The sequence below is a fragment of the Gadus macrocephalus genome, chromosome 4 (genome assembly GCF_031168955.1).
Source record: "Gadus macrocephalus chromosome 4, ASM3116895v1".
Lineage (NCBI taxonomy): Eukaryota > Metazoa > Chordata > Actinopteri > Gadiformes > Gadidae > Gadus > Gadus macrocephalus.
In genome coordinates, this window is record NC_082385.1 from 23,953,215 (window position 1) to 23,971,493 (window position 18,279).

The window sequence follows — 18,279 nt, forward strand, 5'->3', positions numbered from 1 at the left end:
CCTTAGACCGATCGGCCATCCTGACACAAATTAAAAAGTGTACCAGAGTGAATAGTGGGTTCAATTTCGTTAAACTTGTCAAGTTATCAATGGCCTCGTCTTGCCCACAGACACCTCATGCATCTCAAATAACGCCAGGTTGAATGCGTTCAGCACTGTGGGTAAATATCCCTAACTCCCCGTCGGGGAATAGAACCCCGATCTCCCGCGTGACAGGCGGGGATACTGACCACTATACTAACGAGGAGCTCTGTAAATTCCAATTCCTCAACACGTCCAAGAACTTTGACGTCTACAAGTGGAAACGTGAGTCTGACCAATTCATTTCTGGGGGCACAAATTCTTGAGCTAACAAGCGTTGGTGTTTCATTGGTAGAATTACCTGTCATGCATGAAGCCCTGGTCTGCAACATTGGAAAGTATCTGGGCTGCATTGTAGTGCACCTGCTGCTGAATCTCTGGCTGATTGCAGGCAAAGGTATAAGGCTGGGTCATTTGCGAATAACGCCAGGTTCAAATAACGCCAGGTTGAATGTGTTCGGCACTGTGGGTAAATATCCCTAACTCCCGTCGGGGAATTGAACCCCGGTCTCCCGCGTGACAGGCGGGGATACTGACCACTATACTAACAAGGAACTCTGCAAATATACGTTCCTCAACACGTCCAAGAACTTTGAAGACTACAGGTGGAAACGTGAGTCTGACCAATTCATTTCTGGGGGCACAACTTCTTGAGCTAACAAGCGTTGGTGTTTCATTGGTAGAATTACCTGTCATGCATGAAGCCCTGGTCTGCAACATTGGAAAGTATCTGGGCTGCATTGTAGTGCACCTGCTGCTGAATCTCTGGCTGATTGCAGGCAAAGGTATAAGGCTGGGTCATTTGCGTGACCAAAACAAATTGGCTCTTTTCGTTCGGACTGAGTTAAACCAAGAATCTTCACATTCCTGGTTTCATGCATGGCCAATGGATACTGACCACTGTACTAATGAGGGGCTGTGGTGTTCTAGTATTTCTTAAAGTGAGCAAGCACTATGAGTCCTGCAGGTGGAAATGTGTCTTGAGAGGATTTTGTGAGCCAAAGTGGGACTAAAAGCGAGCATTGGTGGTTCAGTGGTAGAATTCTCGCCTGCCACGCGGGAGGCCCGGGTTCGATTCCCGGCCAATGCAGTGCATAATTATTATGAATTCTTAAAACGCAACTTAAACACAGTTTGTGAATGGTCACATCTCATGGAACATCAAACTGAGCGGGCGAACCTAACTTAACAGATCGTCTGAAATAAATAGTTCTTGACGACAGTGATTTCACTTTTCGTAAGGTGACCTCAAAACTCCCTTCCGAAGTGGGACTCAAACCCACACTTCCAGACGAGACTGCGACCTGATCGCAGCACCTTAGACCGATTGGCCATCCTGACACAAATTAAAAAGTGTACCAGAGTGAATAGTGGGTTCAATTTCGTTAAACTTGTCAAGTTATCAATGGCCTCGTCTTGCCCACAGACACCTCATGCATCTCAAATAACGCCAGGTTGAATGTGTTCAGCACTGTGGGTAAATATCCCTAACTCCCCATCGGGGAATTGAACCCCGGTCTCCCGCGTGACAGGCGGGGATACTGACCACTATACTAACAAGGAACTCTGTAAAAATACGTTCCTCAACACGTCCAAGAACTTTGAAGACTACAGGTGGAAACGTGAGTCTGACCAATTCATTTCTGGGGGCACAACTTCTTGAGCTAACAAGCGTTGGTGTTTCATTGGTAGAATTACCTGTCATGCATGAAGCCCTGGTCTGCAACATTGGAAAGTATCTGGGCTGCATTGTAGTGCACCTGCTGCTGAATCTCTGGCTGATTGCAGGCAAAGGTATAAGGCTGGGTCATTTGCGTGACCAAAACAAATTGGCTCTTTTCGTTCGGACTGAGTTAAACCAAGAATCTTCACATTCCTGGTTTCATGCATGGCCAATGGATACTGACCACTGTACTAATGAGGGGCTGTGGTGTTCTAGTATTTCTTAAAGTGAGCAAGCACTATGAGTCCTGCAGGTGGAAATGTGTCTCGAGAGGATTTTGTGAGCCAAAGTGGGACTAAAAGCGAGCATTGGTGGTTCAGTGGTAGAATTCTCGCCTGCCACGCGGGAGGCCCGGGTTTGATTCCCGGCCAATGCAGTGCATAATTATTATGAATTCTTAAAACGCAACTTAAACACAGTGTGTGAATTGTCACATCTCATGGAACATCAAACTGAGCGGGCGAACCTAACTTAACAGATCGTCTGAAATAAATAGTTCTTGACGACAGTGATTTCACTTTTCGTAAGGTGACCTCAAAACTCCCTTCAGAAGTGGGACTCAAACCCACACTTCCAGACGAGACTGTGACCTGATCGCAGCACCTTAGACCGGCCATCCTGACACAAACTAAAAAGTGTCCCAGAGTGAATAGTGGGTGCAATTTCGTTAAACTTGTCAAGTTATCAATGGCCTCGTCTTGCCCACAGACACCTCATATAATGCCAGGTTGAATGTGTTCGGCACTGTGGGTAAAATTCCCTTACTCCCCGTCGGGGAATTGAACCCCGGTCTCCCGCGTGACAGGCGGGGACACTGACCACTATTCTAACGAGGAACTCCGTGAATATACGTTCCTCAACACGTCCGAGAACTTTGACGTCTACAGGTGGAAACGTGAGTCTGACCAATTCATTTCTGGGGGCACAAATTCTTGAGCTAACAAGCGTTGGTGTTTCATTGGTAGAATTACCTGTCATGCATGAAGCCCTGGTCTGCAACATTGGAAAGTATCTGGGCTGCATTGTAGTGCACCTGCTGCTGAATCTCTGGCTGATTGCAGGCAAAGGTATAAGGCTGGGTCATTTGCGTGACCAAAACAAATTGGCTCTTTTCGTTCGGACTGAGTTAAACCAAGAATCTTCACATTCCTGGTTTCATGCATGGCCAATGGATACTGACCACTGTACTAATGAGGGGCTGTGGTGTTCTAGTATTTCTTAAAGTGAGCAAGCACTATGAGTCCTGCAGGTGGAAATGTGTCTCGAGAGGATTTTGTGAGCCAAAGTGGGACTAAAAGCGAGCATTGGTGGTTCAGTGGTAGAATTCTCGCCTGCCACGCGGGAGGCCCGGGTTCGATTCCCGGCCAATGCAGTGCATAATTATTATGAATTCTTAAAACGCAACTTAAACACAGTTTGTGAATGGTCACATCTCATGGAACATCAAACTGAGCGGGCGAACCTAACTTAACAGATCGTCTGAAATAAATAGTTCTTGACGACAGTGATTTCACTTTTCGTAAGGTGACCTCAAAACTCCCTTCAGAAGTGGGACTCAAACCCACACTTCCAGACGAGACTGCGACCTGATCGCAGCACCTTAGACCGATCGGCCATCCTGACACAAATTAAAAAGTGTACCAGAGTGAATAGTGGGTTCAATTTCGTTAAACTTGTCAAGTTATCAATGGCCTCGTCTTGCCCACAGACACCTCATGCATCTCAAATAACGCCAGGTTGAATGCGTTCAGCACTGTGGGTAAATATCCCTAACTCCCCGTCGGGGAATAGAACCCCGATCTCCCGCGTGACAGGCGGGGATACTGACCACTATACTAACGAGGAGCTCTGTAAATTCCAATTCCTCAACACGTCCAAGAACTTTGACGTCTACAAGTGGAAACGTGAGTCTGACCAATTCATTTCTGGGGGCACAAATTCTTGAGCTAACAAGCGTTGGTGTTTCATTGGTAGAATTACCTGTCATGCATGAAGCCCTGGTCTGCAACATTGGAAAGTATCTGGGCTGCATTGTAGTGCACCTGCTGCTGAATCTCTGGCTGATTGCAGGCAAAGGTATAAGGCTGGGTCATTTGCGAATAACGCCAGGTTCAAATAACGCCAGGTTGAATGTGTTCGGCACTGTGGGTAAATATCCCTAACTCCCGTCGGGGAATTGAACCCCGGTCTCCCGCGTGACAGGCGGGGATACTGACCACTATACTAACAAGGAACTCTGCAAATATACGTTCCTCAACACGTCCAAGAACTTTGAAGACTACAGGTGGAAACGTGAGTCTGACCAATTCATTTCTGGGGGCACAACTTCTTGAGCTAACAAGCGTTGGTGTTTCATTGGTAGAATTACCTGTCATGCATGAAGCCCTGGTCTGCAACATTGGAAAGTATCTGGGCTGCATTGTAGTGCACCTGCTGCTGATTCTCTGGCTGATTGCAGGCAAAGGTATAAGGCTGGGTCATTTGCGTGACCAAAACAAATTGGCTCTTTTCGTTCGGACTGAGTTAAACCAAGAATCTTCACATTCCTGGTTTCATGCATGGCCAATGGATACTGACCACTGTACTAATGAGGGGCTGTGGTGTTCTAGTATTTCTTAAAGTGAGCAAGCACTATGAGTCCTGCAGGTGGAAATGTGTCTTGAGAGGATTTTGTGAGCCAAAGTGGGACTAAAAGCGAGCATTGGTGGTTCAGTGGTAGAATTCTCGCCTGCCACGCGGGAGGCCCGGGTTCGATTCCCGGCCAATGCAGTGCATAATTATTATGAATTCTTAAAACGCAACTTAAACACAGTTTGTGAATGGTCACATCTCATGGAACATCAAACAGAGCGGGCGAACCTAACTTAACAGATCGTCTGAAATAAATAGTTCTTGACGACAGTGATTTCACTTTTCGTAAGGTGACCTCAAAACTCCCTTCCGAAGTGGGACTCAAACCCACACTTCCAGACGAGACTGCGACCTGATCGCAGCACCTTAGACCGATTGGCCATCCTGACACAAATTAAAAAGTGTACCAGAGTGAATAGTGGGTTCAATTTCGTTAAACTTGTCAAGTTATCAATGGCCTCGTCTTGCCCACAGACACCTCATACATCTCAAATAACGCCAGGTTGAATGTGTTCAGCACTGTGGGTAAATATCCCTAACTCCCCATCGGGGAATTGAACCCCGGTCTCCCGCGTGACAGGCGGGGATACTGACCACTATACTAACAAGGAACTCTGCAAAAATACGTTCCTCAACACGTCCAAGAACTTTGAAGACTACAGGTGGAAACGTGAGTCTGACGAATTCATTTCTGGGGGCACAACTTCTTGAGCTAACAAGCGTTGGTGTTTCATTGGTAGAATTACCTGTCATGCATGAAGCCCTGGTCTGCAACATTGGAAAGTATCTGGGCTGCATTGTAGTGCACCTGCTGCTGAATCTCTGGCTGATTGCAGGCAAAGGTATAAGGCTGGGTCATTTGCGTGACCAAAACAAATTGGCTCTTTTCGTTCGGACTGAGTTAAACCAAGAATCTTCACATTCCTGGTTTCATGCATGGCCAATGGATACTGACCACTGTACTAATGAGGGGCTGTGGTGTTCTAGTATTTCTTAAAGTGAGCAAGCACTATGAGTCCTGCAGGTGGAAATGTGTCTCGAGAGGATTTTGTGAGCCAAAGTGGGACTAAAAGCGAGCATTGGTGGTTCAGTGGTAGAATTCTCGCCTGCCACGCGGGAGGCCCGGGTTTGATTCCCGGCCAATGCAGTGCATAATTATTATGAATTCATAAAACGCAACTTAAACACAGTGTGTGAATGGTCACATCTCATGGAACATCAAACTGAGCGGGCGAACCTAACTTAACAGATCGTCTGAAATAAATAGTTCTTGACGACAGTGATTTCACTTTTCGTAAGGTGACCTCAAAACTCCCTTCAGAAGTGGGACTCAAACCCACACTTCCAGACGAGACTGCGACCTGATCGCAGCACCTTAGACCGGCCATCCTGACACAAACTAAAAAGTGTCCCAGAGTGAATAGTGGGTGCAATTTCGTTAAACTTGTCAAGTTATCAATGGCCTCGTCTTGCCCACAGACACCTCATGCATCTCAAATAACGCCAGGTTGAATGTGTTCGGCACTGTGGGTAAATATCCCTAACTCCCGTCGGGGAATTGAACCCCGGTCTCCCGCGTGACAGGCGGGGATACTGACCACTATACTAACAAGGAACTCTGCAAATATACGTTCCTCAACACGTCCAAGAACTTTGAAGACTACAGGTGGAAACGTGAGTCTGACCAATTCATTTCTGGGGGCACAACTTCTTGAGCTAACAAGCGTTGGTGTTTCATTGGTAGAATTACCTGTCATGCATGAAGCCCTGGTCTGCAACATTGGAAAGTATCTGGGCTGCATTGTAGAGCACCTGCTGCTGAATCTCTGGCTGATTGCAGGCAAAGGTATAAGGCTGGGTCATTTGCGTGACCAAAACAAATTGGCTCTTTTCGTTCGGACTGAGTTAAACCAAGAATCTTCACATTCCTGGTTTCATGCATGGCCAATGGATACTGACCACTGTACTAATGAGGGGCTGTGGTGTTCTAGTATTTCTTAAAGTGAGCAAGCACTATGAGTCCTGCAGGTGGAAATGTGTCTTGAGAGGATTTTGTGAGCCAAAGTGGGACTAAAAGCGAGCATTGGTGGTTCAATGGTAGAATTCTCGCCTGCCTCGCGCGAGGCCCGGGTTCGATTCCCGGCCAATGCAGTGCATAATTATTATGAATTCTTAAAACGCAACTTAAACACAGTGTGTGAATGGTCACATCTCATGGAACATCAAACTGAGCGGGCAAACCTAACTTAACAGATCGTCTGAAATAAATAGTTCTTGACGACAGTGATTTCACTTTTCGTAAGGTGACCTCAAAACTCCCTTCAGAAGTGGGACTCAAACCCACACTTCCAGACGAGACTGTGACCTGATCGCAGCACCTTAGACCGGCCATCCTGACACAAACTAAAAAGTGTCCCAGAGTGAATAGTGGGTGCAATTTCGTTAAACTTGTCAAGTTATCAATGGCCTCGTCTTGCCCACAGACACCTCATGCATCTCAAATAACGCCAGGTTGAATGTGTTCGGCACTGTGGGTAAAAATCCCTAACTCCCCGTCGGGGAATTGAACCCCGGTCTCCCGCGTGACAGGCGGGGATACTGACCACTATACTAACGAGGAGCTCTGTAAATTCCAATTCCTCAACACGTCCAAGAACTTTGACGTCTACAAGTGGAAACGTGAGTCTGACCTATTCATTTCTGGGGGCACAACTTCTTGAGCTAACAAGCGTTGGTGTTTCATTGGTAGAATTACCTGTCATGCATGAAGCCCTGGTCTGCAACATTGGAAAGTATCTGGGCTGCATTGTAGTGCACCTGCTGCTGAATCTCTGGCTGATTGCAGGCAAAGGTATAAGGCTGGGTCATTTGCGTGACCAAAACAAATTGGCTCTTTTCGTTCGGACTGAGTTAAACCAAGAATCTTCACATTCCTGGTTTCATGCATGGCCAAAGGATACTGACCACTGTACTAATGAGGGGCTGTGGTGTTCTAGTATTTCTTAAAGTGAGCAAGCACTATGAGTCCTGCAGGTGGAAAAGTGTCTTGAGAGGATTTTGTGAGCCAAAGTGGGACTAAAAGAGAGCATTGGTGGTTCAATGGTAGAATTCTCGCCTGCCTCGCGCGAGGCCCGGGTTCGATTCCCGGCCAATGCAGTGCATAATTATTATGAATTCTTATAACGCAACTTAAACACAGTGTGTGAATGGTCACATCTCATGGAACATCAAACTGAGCGGGCGAACCTAACTTAACAGATCGTCTGAAATAAATAGTTCTTGACGACAGTGATTTCACTTTTCGTAAGGTGACCTCAAAACTCCCTTCAGAAGTGGGACTCAAACCCACACTTCCAGACGAGACTGCGACCTGATCGCAGCACCTTAGACCGGCCATCCTGACACAAACTAAAAAGTGTACCAGAGTGAACAGTGGGTTCAATTTCGTTAAACTTGTCAAGTTATCAATGGCCTCGTCTTGCCCACAGACACCTCATGCATCTCAAATAACGCCAGGTTGAATGTGTTCGGCACTGTGGGTAAATATCCCTAACTCCCCATCGGGGAATTGAACCCCGGTCTCCCGCGTGACAGGCGGGGATACTGACCACTATACTAACGAGGAACTCTGTGGATATACGTTCCTCAACACGTCCAAGAACTTTGAAGACTACAGGTGGAAACGTGAGTCTGACCTATTCATTTCTGGGGGCACAACTTCTTGAGCTAACAAGCGTTGGTGTTTCATTGGTAGAATTACCTGTCATGCATGAAGCCCTGGTCTGCAACATTGGAAAGTATCTGGGCTGCATTGTAGTGCACCTGCTGCTGAATCTCTGGCTGATTGCAGGCAAAGGTATAAGGCTGGGTCATTTGCGTGACCAAAACAAATTGGCTCTTTTCGTTCGGACTGAGTTAAACCAAGAATCTTCACATTCCTGGTTTCATGCATGGCCAATGGATACTGACCACTGTACTAATGAGGGGCTGTGGTGTTCTAGTATTTCTTAAAGTGAGCAAGCACTATGAGTCCTGCAGGTGGAAATGTGTCTCGAGAGGATTTTGTGAGCCAAAGTGGGACTAAAAGCGAGCATTGGTGGTTCAATGGTAGAATTCTCGCCTGCCTCGCGCGAGGCCCGGGTTCGATTCCCGGCCAATGCAGTGCATAATTATTATGAATTCTTAAAACGCAACTTAAACACAGTGTGTGAATGGTCACATCTCATGGAACATCAAACTGAGCGGGCAAACCTAACTTAACAGATCGTCTGAAATAAATAGTTCTTGACGACAGTGATTTCACTTTTCGTAAGGTGACCTCAAAACTCCCTTCAGAAGTGGGACTCAAACCCACACTTCCAGACGAGACTGTGACCTGATCGCAGCACCTTAGGCCGGCCATCCTGACACAAACTAAAAAGTGTCCCAGAGTGAATAGTGGGTGCAATTTCGTTAAACTTGTCAAGTTATCAATGGCCTCGTCTTGCCCACAGACACCTCATGCATCTCAAATAACGCCAGGTTGAATGTGTTCGGCACTGTGGGTAAAAATCCCTAACTCCCCGTCGGGGAATTGAACCCCGGTCTCCCGCGTGACAGGCGGGGATACTGACCACTATACTAACGAGGAGCACTGTAAATTCCAATTCCTCAACACGTCCAAGAACTTTGACGTCTACAAGTGGAAACGTGAGTCTGACCTATTCATTTCTGGGGGCACAACTTCTTGCGCTAACAAGCGTTGGTGTTTCATTGGTAGAATTACCTGTCATGCATGAAGCCCAGGTCTGCAACATTGGAAAGTATCTGGGCTGCATTGTAGTGCACCTGCTGCTGAATCTCTGGCTGATTGCAGGCAAAGGTATAAGGCTGGGTCATTTGCGTGACCAAAACAAATTGGCTCTTTTCGTTCGGACTGAGTTAAACCAAGAATCTTCACATTCCTGGTTTCATGCATGGCCAATGGATACTGACCACTGTACTAATGAGGGGCTGTGGTGTTCTAGTATTTCTTAAAGTGAGCAAGCACTATGAGTCCTGCAGGTGGAAATGTGTCTCGAGAGGATTTTGTGAGCCAAAGTGGGACTAAAAGCGAGCAATGGTGGTTCAGTGGTAGAATTCTCGCCTGCCACGCGGGTGGCCCGGGTTCGATTCCCGGCCAATGCAGTGCATAATTATTATGAATTCATAAAACGCAACTTAAACACAGTGTGTGAATGGTCACATCTCATGGAACATCAAACAGAGCGGGCGAACCTAACTTAACAGATCGTCTGAAATAAATAGTTCTTGACGACAGTGATTTCACTTTTCGTAAGGTGACCTCAAAACTCCCTTCAGAAGTGGGACTCAAACCCACACTTCCAGACGAGACTGTGACCTGATCGCAGCACCTTAGACCGGCCATCCTGACACAAACTAAAAAGTGTCCCAGAGTGAATAGTGGGTGCAATTTCGTTAAACTTGTCAAGTTATCAATGGCCTCGTCTTGCCCACAGACACCTCATGCATCTCAAATAACGCCAGGTTGAATGTGTTCGGCACTGTGGGTAAATATCCCTAACTCCCGTCGGGGAATTGAACCCCGGTCTCCCGCGTGACAGCCGGGGATACTGACCACTATACTAACAAGGAACTCTTCAAATATACGTTCCTCAACACGTCCAAGAACTTTGAAGACTACAGGTGGAAACGTGAGTCTGACCAATTCATTTCTGGGGGCACAACTTCTTGAGCTAACAAGCGTTGGTGTTTCATTGGTAGAATTACCTGTCATGCATGAAGCCCTGGTCTGCAACATTGGAAAGTATCTGGGCTGCATTGTAGTGCACCTGCTGCTGAATCTCTGGCTGATTGCAGGCAAAGGTATAAGGCTGGGTCATTTGCGTGACCAAAACAAATTGGCTCTTTTCGTTCGGACTGAGTTAAACAAAGAATCTTCACATTCCTGGTTTCATGCATGGCCAATGGATACTGACCACTGTACTAATGAGGGGCTGTGGTGTTCTAGTATTTCTTAAAGTGAGCAAGCACTATGAGTCCTGCAGGTGGAAATGTGTCTTGAGAGGATTTTGTGAGCCAAAGTGGGACTAAAAGCGAGCATTGGTGGTTCAGTGGTAGAATTCTCGCCTGCCACGCGGGAGGCCCGGGTTTGATTCCCGGCCAATGCAGTGCATAATTATTATGAATTCTTAAAACGCAACTTAAACACAGTGTGTGAATTGTCACATCTCATGGAACATCAAACTGAGCGGGCGAACCTAACTTAACAGATCGTCTGAAATAAATAGTTCTTGACGACAGTGATTTCACTTTTCGTAAGGTGACCTCAAAACTCCCTTCAGAAGTGGGACTCAAACCCACACTTCCAGACGAGACTGTGACCTGATCGCAGCACCTTAGACCGGCCATCCTGACACAAACTAAAAAGTGTCCCAGAGTGAATAGTGGGTGCAATTTCGTTAAACTTGTCAAGTTATCAATGGCCTCGTCTTGCCCACAGACACCTCATATAACGCCAGGTTGAATGTGTTCGGCACTGTGGGTAAAATTCCCTTACTCCCCGTCGGGGAATTGAACCCCGGTCTCCCGCGTGACAGGCGGGGATACTGACCACTATTCTAACGAGGAACTCCGTGAATATACGTTCCTCAACACGTCCGAGAACTTTGACGTCTACAGGTGGAAACGTGAGTCTGACCAATTCATTTCTGGGGGCACAAATTCTTGAGCTAACAAGCGTTGGTGTTTCATTGGTAGAATTACCTGTCATGCATGAAGCCCTGGTCTGCAACATTGGAAAGTATCTGGGCTGCATTGTAGTGCACCTGCTGCTGAATCTCTGGCTGATTGCAGGCAAAGGTATAAGGCTGGGTCATTTGCGTGACCAAAACAAATAGGCTCTTTTCGTTCGGACTGAGTTAAACCAAGAATCTTCACATTCCTGGTTTCATGCATGGCCAATGGATACTGACCACTGTACTAATGAGGGGCTGTGGTGTTCTAGTATTTCTTAAAGTGAGCAAGCACTATGAGTCCTGCAGGTGGAAATGTGTCTTGAGAGGATTTTGTGAGCCAAAGTGGGACTAAAAGCGAGCATTGGTGGTTCAGTGGTAGAATTCTCGCCTGCCACGCGGGAGGCCCGGGTTTGATTCCCGGCCAATGCAGTGCATAATTATTATGAATTCTTAAAACGCAACTTAAACACAGTGTGTGAATTGTCACATCTCATGGAACATCAAACTGAGCGGGCGAACCTAACTTAACAGATCGTCTGAAATAAATAGTTCTTGACGACAGTGATTTCACTTTTCGTAAGGTGACCTCAAAACTCCCTTCAGAAGTGGGACTCAAACCCACACTTCCAGACGAGACTGTGACCTGATCGCAGCACCTTAGACCGGCCATCCTGACACAAACTAAAAAGTGTCCCAGAGTGAATAGTGGGTGCAATTTCGTTAAACTTGTCAAGTTATCAATGGCCTCGTCTTGCCCACAGACACCTCATATAACGCCAGGTTGAATGTGTTCGGCACTGTGGGTAAAATTCCCTTACTCCCCGTCGGGGAATTGAACCCCGGTCTCCCGCGTGACAGGCGGGGATACTGACCACTAATCTAACGAGGAACTCCGTGAATATACGTTCCTCAACACGTCCGAGAACTTTGACGTCTACAGGTGGAAACGTGAGTCTGACCAATTCATTTCTGGGGGCACAAATTCTTGAGCTAACAAGCGTTGGTGTTTCATTGGTAGAATTACCTGTCATGCATGAAGCCCTGGTCTGCAACATTGGAAAGTATCTGGGCTGCATTGTAGTGCACCTGCTGCTGAATCTCTGGCTGATTGCAGGCAAAGGTATAAGGCTGGGTCATTTGCGTGACCAAAACAAATAGGCTCTTTTCGTTCGGACTGAGTTAAACCAAGAATCTTCACATTCCTGGTTTCATGCATGGCCAATGGATACTGACCACTGTACTAATGAGGGGCTGTGGTGTTCTAGTATTTCTTAAAGTGAGCAAGCACTATGAGTCCTGCAGGTGGAAATGTGTCTTGAGAGGATTTTGTGAGCCAAAGTGGGACTAAAAGCGAGCATTGGTGGTTCAGTGGTAGAATTCTCGCCTGCCACGCGGGAGGCCCGGGTTCGATTCCCGTCCAATGCAGTGCATAATTATTATGAATTCTTAAAACGCAACTTAAACACAGTTTGTGAATGGTCACATCTCATGGAACATCAAACTGAGCGGGCGAACCTAACTTAACAGATCGTCTGAAATAAATAGTTCTTGACGACAGTGATTTCACTTTTCGTAAGGTGACCTCAAAACTCCCTTCCGAAGTGGGACTCAAACCCACACTTCCAGACGAGACTGCGACCTGATCGCAGCACCTTAGACCGATCGGCCATCCTGACACAAATTAAAAAGTGTACCAGAGTGAATAGTGGGTTCAATTTCGTTAAACTTGTCAAGTTATCAATGGCCTCGTCTTGCCCACAGACACCTCATGCATCTCAAATAACGCCAGGTTGAATGCGTTCAGCACTGTGGGTAAATATCCCTAACTCCCCGTCGGGGAATAGAACCCCGATCTCCCGCGTGACAGGCGGGGATACTGACCACTATACTAACGAGGAGCTCTGTAAATTCCAATTCCTCAACACGTCCAAGAACTTTGACGTCTACAAGTGGAAACGTGAGTCTGACCAATTCATTTCTGGGGGCACAAATTCTTGAGCTAACAAGCGTTGGTGTTTCATTGGTAGAATTACCTGTCATGCATGAAGCCCTGGTCTGCAACATTGGAAAGTATCTGGGCTGCATTGTAGTGCACCTGCTGCTGAATCTCTGGCTGATTGCAGGCAAAGGTATAAGGCTGGGTCATTTGCGTGACCAAAACAAATTGGCTCTTTTCGTTCGGACTGAGTTAAACCAAGAATCTTCACATTCCTGGTTTCATGCATGGCCAATGGATACTGACCACTGTACTAATGAGGGGCTGTGGTGTTCTAGTATTTCTTAAAGTGAGCAAGCACTATGAGTCCTGCAGGTGGAAATGTGTCTCGAGAGGATTTTGTGAGCCAAAGTGGGACTAAAAGCGAGCATTGGTGGTTCAGTGGTAGAATTCTCGCCTGCCACGCGGGAGGCCCGGGTTCGATTCCCGGCCAATGCAGTGCATAATTATTATGAATTCATAAAACGCAACTTAAACACAGTGTGTGAATGGTCACATCTCATGGAACATCAAACTGAGCGGGCGAACCTAACTTAACAGATCGTCTGAAATAAATAGTTCTTGACGACAGTGATTTCACTTTTCGTAAGGTGACCTCAAAACTCCCTTCAGAAGTGGGACTCAAACCCACACTTCCAGACGAGACTGCGACCTGATCGCAGCACCTTAGACCGGCCATCCTGACACAAACTAAAAAGTGTCCCAGAGTGAATAGTGGGTGCAATTTCGTTAAACTTGTCAAGTTATCAATGGCCTCGTCTTGCCCACAGACACCTCATGCATCTCAAATAACGCCAGGTTGAATGTGTTCGGCACTGTGGGTAAATATCCCTAACTCCCGTCGGGGAATTGAACCCCGGTCTCCCGCGTGACAGGCGGGGATACTGACCACTATACTAACAAGGAACTCTGCAAATATACGATCCTCAACACGTCCAAGAACTTTGAAGACTACAGGTGGAAACGTGAGTCTGACCAATTCATTTCTGGGGGCACAACTTCTTGAGCTAACAAGCGTTGGTGTTTCATTGGTAGAATTACCTGTCATGCATGAAGCCCTGGTCTGCAACATTGGAAAGTATCTGGGCTGCATTGCAGTGCACCTGCTGCTGAATCTCTGGCTGATTGCAGGCAAAGGTATAAGGCTGGGTCATTTGCGTGACCAAAACAAATTGGCTCTTTTCGTTCGGACTGAGTTAAACCAAGAATCTTCACATTCCTGGTTTCATGCATGGCCAATGGATACTGACCACTGTACTAATGAGGGGCTGTGGTGTTCTAGTATTTCTTAAAGTGAGCAAGCACTATGAGTCCTGCAGGTGGAAAAGTGTCTTGAGAGGATTTTGTGAGCCAAAGTGGGACTAAAAGAGAGCATTGGTGGTTCAATGGTAGAATTCTCGCCTGCCACGCGGGAGGCCCGGGTTCGATTCCCGGCCAATGCAGTGTATAATTATTATGAATTCATAAAACGCAACTTAAACACAGTGTGTGAATGGTCACATCTCATGGAACATCAAACTGAGCGGGCGAACCTAACTTAACAGATCGTCTGAAATAAATAGTTCTTGACGACAGTGATTTCACTTTTCGTAAGGTGACCTCAAAACTCCCTTCAGAAGTGGGACTCAAACCCACACTTCCAGACGAGACTGTGACCTGATCGCAGCACCTTAGACCGGCCATCCTGACACAAACTAAAAAGTGTCCCAGAGTGAATAGTGGGTGCAATTTCGTTAAACTTGTCAAGTTATCAATGGCCTCGTCTTGCCCACAGACACCTCATATAACGCCAGGTTGAATGTGTTCGGCACTGTGGGTAAAAATCCCTAACTCCCCGTCGGGTAATTGAACCCCGGTCTCCCGCGTGACAGGCGGGGATACTGACCACTATACTAACGAGGAGCTCTGTAAATTCCAATTCCTCAACACGTCCAAGAACTTTGACGTCTACAAGTGGAAACGTGAGTCTGACCTATTCATTTCTGGGGGCACAACTTCTTGAGCTAACAAGCGTTGGTGTTTCATTGGTAGAATTACCTGTCATGCATGAAGCCCTGGTCTGCAACATTGGAAAGTATCTGGGCTGCATTGTAGTGCACCTGCTGCTGAATCTCTGGCTGATTGCAGGCAAAGGTATAAGGCTGGGTCATTTGCGTGACCAAAACAAATTGGCTCTTTTCGTTCGGACTGAGTTAAACCAAGAATCTTCACATTCCTGGTTTCATGCATGGCCAATGGATACTGACCACTGTACTAATGAGGGGCTGTGGTGTTCTAGTATTTCTTAAAGTGAGCAAGCACTATGAGTCCTGCAGGTGGAAATGTGTCTTGAGAGGATTTTGTGAGCCAAAGTGGGACTAAAAGCGAGCATTGGTGGTTCATTGGTAGAATTCTCGCCTGCCTCGCGCGAGGCCCGGGTTCGATTCCCGGCCAATGCAGTGCATAATTATTATGAATTCTTAAAACGCAACTTAAACACAGTGTGTGAATGGTCACATCTCATGGAACATCAAACTGAGCGGGCAAACCTAACTTAACAGATCGTCTGAAATAAATAGTTCTTGACGACAGTGATTTCACTTTTCGTAAGGTGACCTCAAAACTCCCTTCAGAAGTGGGACTCAAACCCACACTTCCAGACGAGACTGCGACCTGATCGCAGCACCTTAGACCGGCCATCCTGACACAAACTAAAAAGTGTCCCAGAGTGAATAGTGGGTTCAATTTCGTTAAACTTGTCAAGTTATCAATGGCCTCGTCTTGCCCACAGACACCTCATGCATCTCAAATAACGCCAGGTTGAATGTGTTCGGCACTGTGGGTAAAAATCCCTAACTCCCCGTCGGGGAATTGAACCCCGGTCTCCCGCGTGACAGGCGGGGATACTGACCACTATACTAACGAGGAGCTCTGTAAATTCCAATTCCTCAACACGTCCAAGAACTTTGACGTCTACAAGTGGAAACGTGAGTCTGACCTATTCATTTCTGGGGGCACAACTTCTTGAGCTAACAAGCGTTGGTGTTTCATTGGTAGAATTACCTGTCATGCATGAAGCCCTGGTCTGCAACATTGGAAAGTATCTGGGCTGCATTGTAGTGCACCTGCTGCTGAATCTCTGGCTGATTGCAGGCAAAGGTATAAGGCTGGGTCATTTGCGTGACCAAAACAAATTGGCTCTTTTCGTTCGGACTGAGTTAAACCAAGAATCTTCACATTCCTGGTTTCATGCATGGCCAATGGATACTGACCACTGTACTAATGAGGGGCTGTGGTGTTCTAGTATTTCTTAAAGTGAGCAAGCACTATGAGTCCTGCAGGTGGAAATGTGTCTCGAGAGGATTTTGTGAGCCAAAGTGGGACTAAAAGCGAGCATTGGTGGTTCAGTGGTAGAATTCTCGCCTGCCACGCGGGAGGTCCGGGTTCGATTCCCGGCCAATGCAGTGCATAATTATTATGAATTCATAAAACGCAACTTAAACACAGTGTGTGAATGGTCACATCTCATGGAACATCAAACTGAGCGGGCGAACCTAACTTAACAGATCGTCTGAAATAAATAGTTCTTGACGACAGTGATTTCACTTTTCGTAAGGTGACCTCAAAACTCCCTTCAGAAGTGGGACTCAAACCCACACTTCCAGACGAGACTGCGACCTGATCGCAGCACCTTAGACCGGCCATCCTGACACAAACTAAAAAGTGTCCCAGAGTGAATAGTGGGTGCAATTTCGTTAAACTTGTCAAGTTATCAATGGCCTCGTCTTGCCCACAGACACCTCATGCATCTCAAATAACGCCAGGTTGAATGTGTTCGGCACTGTGGGTAAATATCCCTAACTCCCGTCGGGGAATTGAACCCCGGTCTCCCGCGTGACAGGCGGGGATACTGACCACTATACTAACAAGGAACTCTGCAAATATACGTTCCTCAACACGTCCAAGAACTTTGAAGACTACAGGTGGAAACGTGAGTCTGACCAATTCATTTCTGGGGGCACAACTTCTTGAGCTAACAAGCGTTGGTGTTTCATTGGTAGAATTACCTGTCATGCATGAAGCCCTGGTCTGCAACATTGGAAAGTATCTGGGCTGCATTGTAGTGCACCTGCTGCTGAATCTCTGGCTGATTGCAGGCAAAGGTATAAGGCTGGGTCATTTGCGTGACCAAAACAAATTGGCTCTTTTCGTTCGGACTGAGTTAAACCAAGAATCTTCACATTCCTGGTTTCATGCATGGCCAATGGATACTGACCACTGTACTAATGAGGGGCTGTGGTGTTCTAGTATTTCTTAAAGTGAGCAAGCACTATGAGTCCTGCAGGTGGAAATGTGTCTCGAGAGGATTTTGTGAGCCAAAGTGGGACTAAAAGTGAGCATTGGTGGTTCCGTGGTAGAATTCTCGCCTGCCACGCGGGAGGCCCGGGTTCGATTCCCGGCCAATGCAGTGCATAATTATTATGAATTCATAAAACGCAACTTAAACACAGTGTGTGAATGGTCACATCTCATGGAACATCAAACTGAGCGGGCAAACCTAACTTAACAGATCGTCTGAAATAAATAGTTCTTGACGACAGTGATTTCACTTTTCGTAAGGTGACCTCAAAACTCCCTTCAGAAGTGGGACTCAAACCCACACTTCCAGACGAGACTGCGACCTGATCGCAGCACCTTAGACCGGCCATCCTGACACAAACTAAAAAGTGTACCAGAGTGAATAGTGGGTTCAATTTCGTTAAACTTGTCAAGTTATCAATGGCCTCGTCTTGCCCACAGACACCTCATGCACCTCAAATAACGCCAGGTTGAATGTGTTCGGCACTGTGGGTAAAAATCCCTAACTCCCCGTCGGGGAATTGAACCCCGTTCTCCCGCGTGACAGGCGGTGATACTGACCACTATACTAACGAGGAGCACTGTATATTCCAATTCCTCAACACGTCCAAGAACTTTGACGTCTACAGGTGGAAACGTGAGTCTGACCAATTCATTTCTGGGGGCACAACTTCTTGAGCTAACAAGCGTTGGTGTTTCATTGGTAGAATTACCTGTCATGCATGAAGCCCTGGTCTGCAACATTGGAAAGTATCTGGGCTGCATTGTAGTGC

General features: G+C 46.8%; 7 non-coding genes across 7 annotated transcripts; 4 read left to right on the forward strand and 3 right to left on the reverse strand.

Moving 5' to 3' along the window:
- Positions 1-1,100: 1,100 nt before the first annotated feature.
- Positions 1,101-1,171, forward strand: trnag-gcc (transfer RNA glycine (anticodon GCC)). The gene has a single exon. It is a non-coding gene; the product is annotated as a tRNA-Gly (tRNA).
- A 1,934-nt stretch (positions 1,172-3,105) lies between these two features.
- trnag-gcc (transfer RNA glycine (anticodon GCC)) lies at positions 3,106-3,176 on the forward strand. Its single transcript has one exon. It is a non-coding gene; the product is annotated as a tRNA-Gly (tRNA).
- A 1,326-nt stretch (positions 3,177-4,502) lies between these two features.
- trnag-gcc (transfer RNA glycine (anticodon GCC)) lies at positions 4,503-4,573 on the forward strand. Its single transcript has one exon. It is a non-coding gene; the product is annotated as a tRNA-Gly (tRNA).
- Positions 4,574-6,983: 2,410 nt separating this feature from the next.
- Positions 6,984-7,055, reverse strand: trnad-guc (transfer RNA aspartic acid (anticodon GUC)). The gene has a single exon. It is a non-coding gene; the product is annotated as a tRNA-Asp (tRNA).
- Positions 7,056-8,993: 1,938 nt separating this feature from the next.
- Positions 8,994-9,065, reverse strand: trnad-guc (transfer RNA aspartic acid (anticodon GUC)). Its single transcript has one exon. It is a non-coding gene; the product is annotated as a tRNA-Asp (tRNA).
- Positions 9,066-13,535: 4,470 nt separating this feature from the next.
- Positions 13,536-13,606, forward strand: trnag-gcc (transfer RNA glycine (anticodon GCC)). The gene has a single exon. It is a non-coding gene; the product is annotated as a tRNA-Gly (tRNA).
- A 2,397-nt stretch (positions 13,607-16,003) lies between these two features.
- trnad-guc (transfer RNA aspartic acid (anticodon GUC)) lies at positions 16,004-16,075 on the reverse strand. The gene has a single exon. It is a non-coding gene; the product is annotated as a tRNA-Asp (tRNA).
- Between the last annotated feature and the right edge of the window lie 2,204 nt (positions 16,076-18,279).